A 10,205-nucleotide genomic window follows, 5' to 3' on the forward strand; every position below is an offset into this window, starting at 1 on the left:
TGGAATGAAGATATAAATAAGAGTGTTGATATGAATCTTATATGGCTTATAGCTAGTATAAGCCTTTTTGGGATCTTTGGTCTAATTGGTTTTGCTTACATCAAAATTGAAACATAGTTTTCTTAGCATTCTTCGCTCAATTGTTGAAAACTCTCCAACTTTCTCTCTTATGGTAGGATATAACACTAATGAAATAGATAAGTAATTTAAATAATATTTTGATACAATTGATTAAAATGACTACATAATAACGATAGAAGACATTAACGTTTAGCCAATCAGAAACAAAATCAAATTAATAGCTTATTAAGAGGTGTTAGTTGGAATTGATTATAGCTGACTTATAATTCTCTAATTCAGCAAGAACCTTCTCTTGTGGTCTGTAAAACATATCTATAATTCTCCATATCTAAGAAAAAAACATTATCAATTACTCACTTAATCATCTAACCATTTTAATTGGTCATAACAATATAAATTACTAAATAAAACAATTATTACCTGCAAAGTACCACCACCGCCTATACTGTCTCCATTATCCGACACACTAACGATTGTCCAAGGATCAAAAGAACTCCAATGGAAATCCACAACCTTGCCTATGATTTGATACATCCAAAATAAATAAATAGAAAAAGAAAGAAATACAATAATAAGTTTCTTATCTATGACCACAATGATTGAATAACAAGCCTGATGAACAATCTGATGATCCAGCGAGTTCTTGCATTCTACCCATCTGCAAAATAAATAAAATTTAAAGAAATGTTTTGACATTAATTTCAATAAAGAAAAATTCATCATAGATTAATTAGATTTCAAACCTTTGTATGATCCCCCAAGTTCAAAGTTCGATCTTCTGATGAACTTCCAAAAACTGATGCCTTGTCTGGAGACCACTGAAAAAAAATATATATTCAAGCATTTGTTCTTTCTATATTATTTCCCTTCCTGATTACAAAACTGAATAAATTTAAACAATTAATTAAGTACTTTAGAAAGTAGTAATCATATTTTCAAACATGTACACATAGAACAGCAGCATTGTGACTCTCAAATACATGAACAGGTGATCTAACCCCTCAAGAAGTAAGTTTTCTACGGTCATACATCCTTACCGTATTATTAGCTGATTTGTTCAATAATATTAAATTTAATTCAGAACCACAAAAGATGAAAAAAACAAATAAAAAAATACATTTCATTGCTTACCCAGTCAGAATAAGGTTAAGATCATGTGAATTCTAATATACAAAATGAATGTCAGCATCATGAGCTTTCTCAACCCGAAGAAGAGACAGAGAATCAAGTTTTAACAAAAAAAACTTCAACTTTTAAAGCTTCATGAAGTAATTTAAAGTAATATAGTTACCTTGACAGTTGGATTTGAAACTTTCCTTACATCCCAAAGTATGAGACAAGAATCATTACCCACACTACAGAACTCCTGCCCACTTTAGTACATACAAACAAAATAATTAAATGAAAATATTATAAACTATATATATATATATTTCATTTCCAATCATAAAGATCAATTAACAAATGTACTATAGGTCTCTACCTTGAAGGGCAAAACTGTACATCCTCAACTGTATCTTGATGTCCTAGGTAGGTATTTCGAGGATTAAGAGTAGTAAAATTTTTAATAGTCCTACCACAGCCGATGGTGTCTCTAAGGCCAAGGTAGAGATATGATCTTCAATATTCCATAAAACCACCAATTTGTCCTTACCTGATACCAAAAAAATATTGTAATTATTGAATAGAAGAAAAACAATAGTACCAAAAACATTTTAAGGGTATCATGTCTAGACACATAAAAAAACACAAATAATAAGTTTCTAACCTCCAGAAAGAACAAGTTCAGTTTGGCCCATGGAAAGAGCAAACTCTGCATTTTCTTTATGCCCAATAAATGCCTTTTTGATGGTAATGATTATTTTCTGTATTAGAACTCTATATAAACTACAATTCAGAATAAATAACATTCAAAGATGTTTGTTGATAGATATTTCTATAAGGTGAGACCCTTGTTTTTCAAACTTTGATTCAAAATACTAAACTAAACGGTAAAATCTGCAAATTTATGAACATTTAAAAATTTATCCTTCTTTTACATTTTATTCTATTATGACAACATTTTATTGTGCAACGCAACATACCAAATCTGGATGTGACTTATGAGCTCCATACACAACTTGTCGATTAGGTTGACTCAGAACATTCCAAATTAGAACCTGAACATGAACTGAATGTTTTAGATTGAGATAGAACTGAATGTTTTAGATTGAGATAGAAAAAACTCAATTGATCCAAGTGTCCCAAGATAATTAGATATAGAAGAAAGAAACAAGATGCATACATATGGACAGTCAGTGTGAGTTGCCACAATATTATTATTTTGAGGAAGTTCTCTGATTCGATTCACCAGTGATGATCCCATATACAATCAAGATTTTTGTGTTATTCACTTAAAAAATGAAGATAAAATGATATAGAATATTATGGCTTATGACAGCCAGGATCTTTACAACACATATATACATTATTTATCATATTTCTAGAACAATCTATAAAATTGAAAGCCAATAATGTCCATATAAAATAATGCATGCATATAAGTTTAACAAGATCTCTAGAACACCATGCCTCTAAATAATAATTTCAAATTAAAATATTTAATTTTAGAAACATCGCTATATCTTAATTAGGAAAAGATAGAAAAATAACTAAAATAATTCAATACCTCTCTAGGGTGAATAATTGTTATGAATATCTTCACAAAGGGAGAAGTGGACTTTTCATTGAACTGCAAAGATTATGCAGCCAAAGCATATATAATTCTATTGGTATAACATTGAAAAAGAGACTGAATTAGTATTTTTTACAATGTTAGGAATGATAAACTTACAAGTGCGATATGTTCAGCCGAAGTAACCCTACGTTTAACAATGTCACAATTTGAAATAATAAGTGTGTTTGGAACACTACCATCAGTCTAGAAAAAGAAACACACAACAAAAATATCAGAAACTAGGGCCAATTTTATACAACAACAACATTGATTTAAGGGTAATAATATGGATATATGACAAGCAAATGTTCCATGCCCGGCCTAACCATGTATATAAATAGTGATAAATACCAATTCCTACTTCTTAGGGTTCAATTGATATAGATAGATAGATATAATATGAAGAGAAACAAAGAGAAATAGAGTTGAGAAGCCAAGTTTCAATAATTATTTTAATGCTATAATTTAATGTGTAACAGTAATTCCATATATATAATATATAGGTTTCTTTTTATTTAAAAGGTCAAATTTATATTAATACAGATTTGTAAGAGCCAAGTGTGTTCAAATTTTAGTAAAAGAAAAGACAAAAACAAAGAAAAAAACTTAAATTTTGGTAAATTAAGAAACAATTCATTAACTGCAGATTTCTCATTTCTTTATTAAAGCGAACATGAATAAACCTTTATTCTATTTTCATATCATTTATCACTTAATGAAAGGATAATCTTAAATTTGACTATGATAATCGCCGAACACCAATTTTATATATATTAGTAACAAATCTAATTCTAACAATGATGCATTTTTATTTTTTTGAAAAAAGTAAAAAATATCAATAAAAAAGGCCTTATTCAAGCAACAACTAGTAAATATAAAAATTTATTAACAATTTTTTAAACTTTATTAATTACTTTTATTCATAAGATAATCTAATTATAAAAATAAAACATAGTTATCTTGGTTTATTTCTAATGTCTAAGCAAAATAATTTAGACTATGTACATTTAGTCTAAAATGGCAACTAAGCCTCAAACCTATGACCATACGGAATTGAGATTTATGTTTTACCACCGAATTATATGAACCTTCTTTATGTCCTTTACTTTCCTTAAATAAAGTAATAAACATTTGTGCTCACTATCCTTGCTAATCATCTTCACGAAATAAGGTTTGAATTCAAAGAGAAACACATGAGTGATAACAAGATAAAAATGAGACTTGAGAGAGTTATCATGAATTCAACTATATGATGATTAACAAACTTTATTTGAGATGTTAGGGCTTAAATTGTTTTATTTATTTTTATTTTCCTTTGATTCTCTTTGTCCATAACATAACATATGAAGGCTCTTCACATTCACGCCTCTTTTGAAATAAAATTTGATGTTTCCAAGAGAAAATATGCAACATTTTGTTTTATTGTCTCGCCTCATACATCTAGTCCTTTACTGCATAGTATTCTCATCTCCTAATGGGTTATGACACATACTGTAGTAGACTTTTAATCACAACAAACTGGATGGCTGGGTCAAACATTATTCGAGAAAATCTCCACACGTTGGTCTCACTATAAAATGAGGGATTGTTATGGATGAGACTACTTTGATTTCATAGGAATCTAACACATTTTTCTTTGTTAGTGTCTTTCCATTTAATTTATTCCTCTAAAATTGATCTCCCCTTACATTTATAATTTATTCAATTAAATCCTTTTAATACAAGATGACCTTTAATAAAAAGGAATACTGATTATTAGATAGGTTGATTTTGTTTTATTGATTTATGTATTATTTTTTGCATTTATAGCCATGATAGCCATCAATAGTAAAATATCATTTTATCCATTGAACTCCAAATTTCACAGTTGATATGGAGAATGACCAATTGAGGAATAAGGAAACTTTGAAGTAGAGTCAAAATATTAAGGCAAGTATAGTGATGCAAAATATAATTAATTGTCTTATTGTTGCTATCGCATAGAAAACATGTGTTAGCTAAGGTGAAACCTGCCATTTTAAATTTGTATGGATGTCCTAATTGAACGAGGACTCTTCAAGGGGTCTTAGACATTCCAAACTCCCTTCCAAGGAACTATGATTGTACTTAAAGAAAGAGTGATAAATAAATCTCTTATGAAAATTAGAGTTGCTTTTCAAGAAGTAGTCATCAAGATAGTACATCAACAAGCTTAGAGTCTAGATTTCCTCGTGAAACTAAAGAAGACGAGAAGAAGTAGATTTTCCTCTCAAAAGATTATAACATCGTATATAGTTTTTCTTTAGTTTGTTTACTAATTGTAAAGTGGATACCATTAAATGTTGGAATGACAAACTATAATAGATAGCAAGAGATTAGAACCAAGAACATCATTCTAAGGTATAAGTGTGATTCCCATGACAAATAAAGATCTCGTTGATTGAGTTGTTGTGTTAGTCTCCTTCAAAGATTAATTAATGAGGTGGGCGCAACCTAACCCAACCTAAACTCCGAAATCATCATTTATACAAGAATCTTAGACAAACTATCTCTAAAAAAGCTCAATACTTTTCATTATTATTTTCAATGCTTTTACAATAGATCAAATACAAAAAAGCCCTAGATAATCTGTTGTCTATATATTTTTCAAATTAATTAAGCATATGGTCTAGCTAGCTAATTAATTATAAAAGAAGGTACAAAAATGAAACTAATTGAAAAGGCATTGTTTAAGCAACAAACACAAAACTACTTGTAAACATGAAAATTTATTCACAATTTTTTAAAAACTAAATTATACTTTTATTCATAATAATCTCTCAATAAAATTTATTCTAATTATAAGAATAAAAAACAGTTATCTTGGTTTGATTCTTATAATGTCTAGGCAAGAGATTTAAGACTATGTACAAGTCGACTTTTGATTATCACTTTTTTAAAATGACCTCTAAGGCTCGAAACTATGACCATACGGAATTGGGATTTTTGTTTTACTACCAAGTTATACCAAGTTATATGAACCTTCTTTAAGTCATTTCCTTAAAGTAATAAACATTCATGCTCCCGACTCTTGCTAATCATCTTCACAGTACATAGTTTGAAATTTAAAGAGAAACACATGGGTGAGAACTAGATAAAAATAAGAGATACTTGAAGAAGTTATCATGAATTCAATTATATTGTGATTAATAAACATTATTTGAGATGTCATGGCTTAAATTGTTTGATTTATTTTCTTTTTTCTTTGACTCTCTTTGCACATAACTTATGAAGGCTCTTTACATTCACGCATATTTTGAAATAAAATTTAATATGATTTCAGAAGAAAATATGCCACAATTTATTTTATTATCCCGCCTCATACATCTAATTTAGTCCTTAGTCCATAGTATTTTCATTTCCCAATAGGTTTTGACACATTTTGTAATAGACTTTTGATCACAACAAACATGATGGTCGGGTCAAACATCATTCATGATTGGAAGATTGTGTTATTTACTTTTATTGGACAATTTGGAAATAATGCAATACATAACAGGACATTAAAAGAAAAAATGTTGGAAATAAGATGATCTCTTCACACGTTTGTCTCATAAAAAATAAGGACTTTGTCGTTGATGAGACTACTTTGATTTCATAGGAATTTAACACATTTTTTTGTTAGTGTATTTCCATTAAATTCGTTCTTCTAAAATTGATCTCCACTCGTATTTATAAATTTATTTAATTAAATAATTTAATACAAGATGACCTTTAATAAAAAAAAAAAGCATAGGTCAATTTTATTTGATCGATTTATGTATGCTTGTTTGACATTTATAACCATGATATCCATCGATTGTGAGAAACATCATTCTGTCCACTGAACCCAAAATGTCACAATTGATATCGAGACATAACCAGTTGATTGTTAAGGAAACTATGAAGTATGGTCAAAATATTTAAGGCAAGTGTGTAGTGAAGCAAAATGTGGTTAATTGTCTTATCGTTGCACGTGTTAGCTAAGGCGAAACCCATCGTTTTGAGATTGTATGAATGTCCTAAACAAATAAGGACTCTTCAATGAGTCTTAGGCATTTCAAACCCCCTTACAAGAAACTAGGATTGTCACTTGAAGGAAGAGTGATAAATAAAGCTCTTATGAAAAATAGGGTTGCTTCTCAAGAAGAAGTCATCAAGATTGTGCATCAACAAGCTTAGAGCCCAGATTTTCTCGTAAAACAAAAGACGACGAGAGAAAGTAATTAACTTTTCCTCTCAGAAGATTGTAACAACATAAACAACGACATAAACAGATTGTTGTTTAGTTTTCTTACTAATTGTAAAGTGGAATGGCAACATAAATCTCATTGGAAGTGTTGTCAGCAAATGGACTTTATGACAATAGTAGTTGAAATATATGTGTGTATACTCAATAGTTTGAGATTTTGTGGACGAGTGGAGTTACAAATCGAGAAAATTAGTCTAACGTGTGGTTAAACAAACTAAAATTTTCTTGATTTATTTGTAATGTTACAACATTTAACCTAGAATAGCTATCTTGGACAAACTATATGTACCCATATTTGGTAGCCGGGTCGAATATAAATAGCAAGAGATTAGAACCAACAACTCTTATACCATCCTAAGTGTATAAGTGTGATTCCCATTAAAAATACGGATCTTAGTGATTAAGTTGTTGTGTTAGTCCCTCAAAAGATTAATTAATGAGGCGGGCGCATTCTAACCCTAATAGGGGAGTCATCCTTAATAAAAGAATCAGTCATCCTTAATAAAAGAATCTTAGATAAACAATCTCTCAAAAGCTCGATATTATTCGTTATTATATTCAATGCTTTTACAATAGAACAAATACAAAACAAGCCCTAGCTAATCTATTGTGTATATTATAAAAGGATTTACATAAATGAAAATAACAAAGAGAAATATGAGATCCGATTAAGTTTACCTGTTCGGAAATGTAAAGGCGCTGGCTGTTCATGAAAGAACCCTTTTTTAACTGGGGACCCCATCTATTGTATGATATTAGATATAGATTAGATATATATGATAGATAGATATGATAGATATACAAGTACCTGCATGATAGAGAAGGCCAGAGAAGAGAGTGATGAATTAGCCAATCGTAGATTATAGGGACAAGTGACTTCCATTGTTTATAACTCTGCTCTTTCTCTTTCTCTTTGCCGCCGCCTCTCTTCTCCACCTGCTTCTTCTCCATTTCTCTCTCTCTCTCTCTTTTTAGCTCAATGTATAACGTTGTTTTTATGTGTCTATAGGAACTCAAGAGGTCAACAAGTAAATAAATTTGTGTTTTAAATATTAACACCTGCGCTCTATGTTAGTGACAGATGCATAAATGCATGCATTTAAGGGCCCGTTTGTTACACATTTTACTTTTTTTCTTTTTCTTTTTCTTTTTCTTTTTCTTTTTCTTTTATAATTAAGATATGAGTAATTATAAGGAATAAAAAGATTTATAGAGTGAGACAGAATATGAGTAGGTATTGTATATGACACCTTAATGACAGGAGATTGGGTTTGGATGGACTTAAGCCCATACCCATTATATATATATATATATTATATATATTCATTACTTTTTTTATATAATTATTAAGAATGATAAAATTTACTGTTTTATGCACTTGTTTTATCTAAAAAAAAATTCAAGTGCCTAATTTGAATATCGAAACCAACCCACCAACCCTAAGTATAAGATTTATAAAATTATGACTTCATTTTTATATATATATAAAATCATTTCAATTTCAAGAAGTTTAACCTTATTTAGAATGGATGAAGATGATCATTTATGCACCTCCTTATTTCATTCACTTCATTTCAAATTAGACATCAAGAGATCAAATTTTAATTACTAACCTCATTAAAAATAAATTCAAATTAAATCAACCACCACTAATATTTAATATAAATAAAATCCATCATGGAATAAATAAATATCTATGTTATTCAGTCGATATCCTCTGTTACGAAACCGTTCATGTGCCCTCTCATAAAAAGAGAAATAAATATGTAATATATATATTTTTGTAATCATTACTCCTCATTTGAGAGGGCACATGAACGATTTCAAATCATTCTCATTAATAATGTTTGGATTTATTAGAAACAAAATTATTAGTATATGATATTAGTATTAACTAGTATGTATCATGTGTATTTGTACGAGTAATAATATAAAAAATAGTCAAAAAAAATTACGAGAAAAATATTTATGGCGGGTCAACCCATAATCCGACCCAAATATTCATTTACTCTCACATATATATCCAAATTAACCACAGCTCTCGACCCAGCAATCCGGACATTTTAAAAATTAAGCATCATTATATATATAGATTAGTTAGTTAATAAATGATACACAATTTTATCTATATTACATGTGAAAAATAAAATAAGGTTTATCACATAAATAAATATAAGGGTGTATTAAGATGTGCTAATTGCCATTATTAGATCTAATTTATAGTTTTATAATTCAATTATTTAACCATATTAATAGTTTTTTTAGAAATGGTTTACGCCATTAATTAGAAAATGCCTGCGAGGGGTAAAGGAGTACAAGAGTTGAAATTGAGCTTAAAATAATTTGCTCAAAATCAACACACAATGGCCATGAGAAATCCACAATTGGCCTAAAAAATGCACACGAACATGAAATCAAAGTACAAAAGTGAATAAGGGATGAAACTAGCAATCAATCAACTAAAACAAAGCGACATTGTTGAATTCTCCGACCTCGTCTCTCTTGTCTTTGCCCTTGTTCTTTCTTTCCTTCTTTCTTGTCACCCTTAGGTCTTTTTGGAATAAATTTCCGGATAGATTATCGGCTTCTTCGTCTTCGCTGGAATCTCTTGTCATGTTTTTCCTTTTGGGCTTGAGTTTGGAGTTGCGTGTATGAGTTGTTTCCCTTGAGGTGGTTTCTTTGACAACGTTGTGGCTTTCTTTGGTTTCGGAGCTCATGGTTTCCGAGATGTTTTGGCTTTTGCTATTATTCACGTTGACGTCGGGAATTTCGAACCTAATTGGTGGGAAAAGGACCATGGTTTCGGACTTGGTTGGCTCGGGATCGGTTCGGTTCTCGTTGACGTGTTTGTTGTGGATTTTATTTGCCTTGAGAACTTCAATATAGGATTTCTTGACCACCTTGGCATTCTCTTGTTCGGGGTGGCTATGGGGTTCTTTTGTTTTTCTCCGTCCTCTTTTCCCGGCTGCTCGTACATGACCTCAATGGTGGTCATGTTTTCATTCCGGCATCTTAGTTCGAATTTTTCCGGTTTTGCACTCGTTGAGTCAATCTCAATACAAATGCGGACAAACATGACCCGTTCAAATAAGTTAAAGTCGGGATTGAGCTTAAGAGACTTTCCAATTAAGAACCGTGCATCACAATTTAGTAGTTTTA

At 30.0% G+C, this 10,205-nt stretch overlaps 1 pseudogene; it reads right to left on the reverse strand.

Moving 5' to 3' along the window:
* Positions 1–316: 316 nt before the first annotated feature.
* Positions 317–7,997, reverse strand: LOC124930790 (annotated as a pseudogene).
* Positions 7,998–10,205: the final 2,208 nt, after the last annotated feature.

The sequence above is a fragment of the Impatiens glandulifera genome, chromosome 1 (assembly GCF_907164915.1).
Source record: "Impatiens glandulifera chromosome 1, dImpGla2.1, whole genome shotgun sequence".
NCBI lineage: Eukaryota > Viridiplantae > Streptophyta > Magnoliopsida > Ericales > Balsaminaceae > Impatiens > Impatiens glandulifera.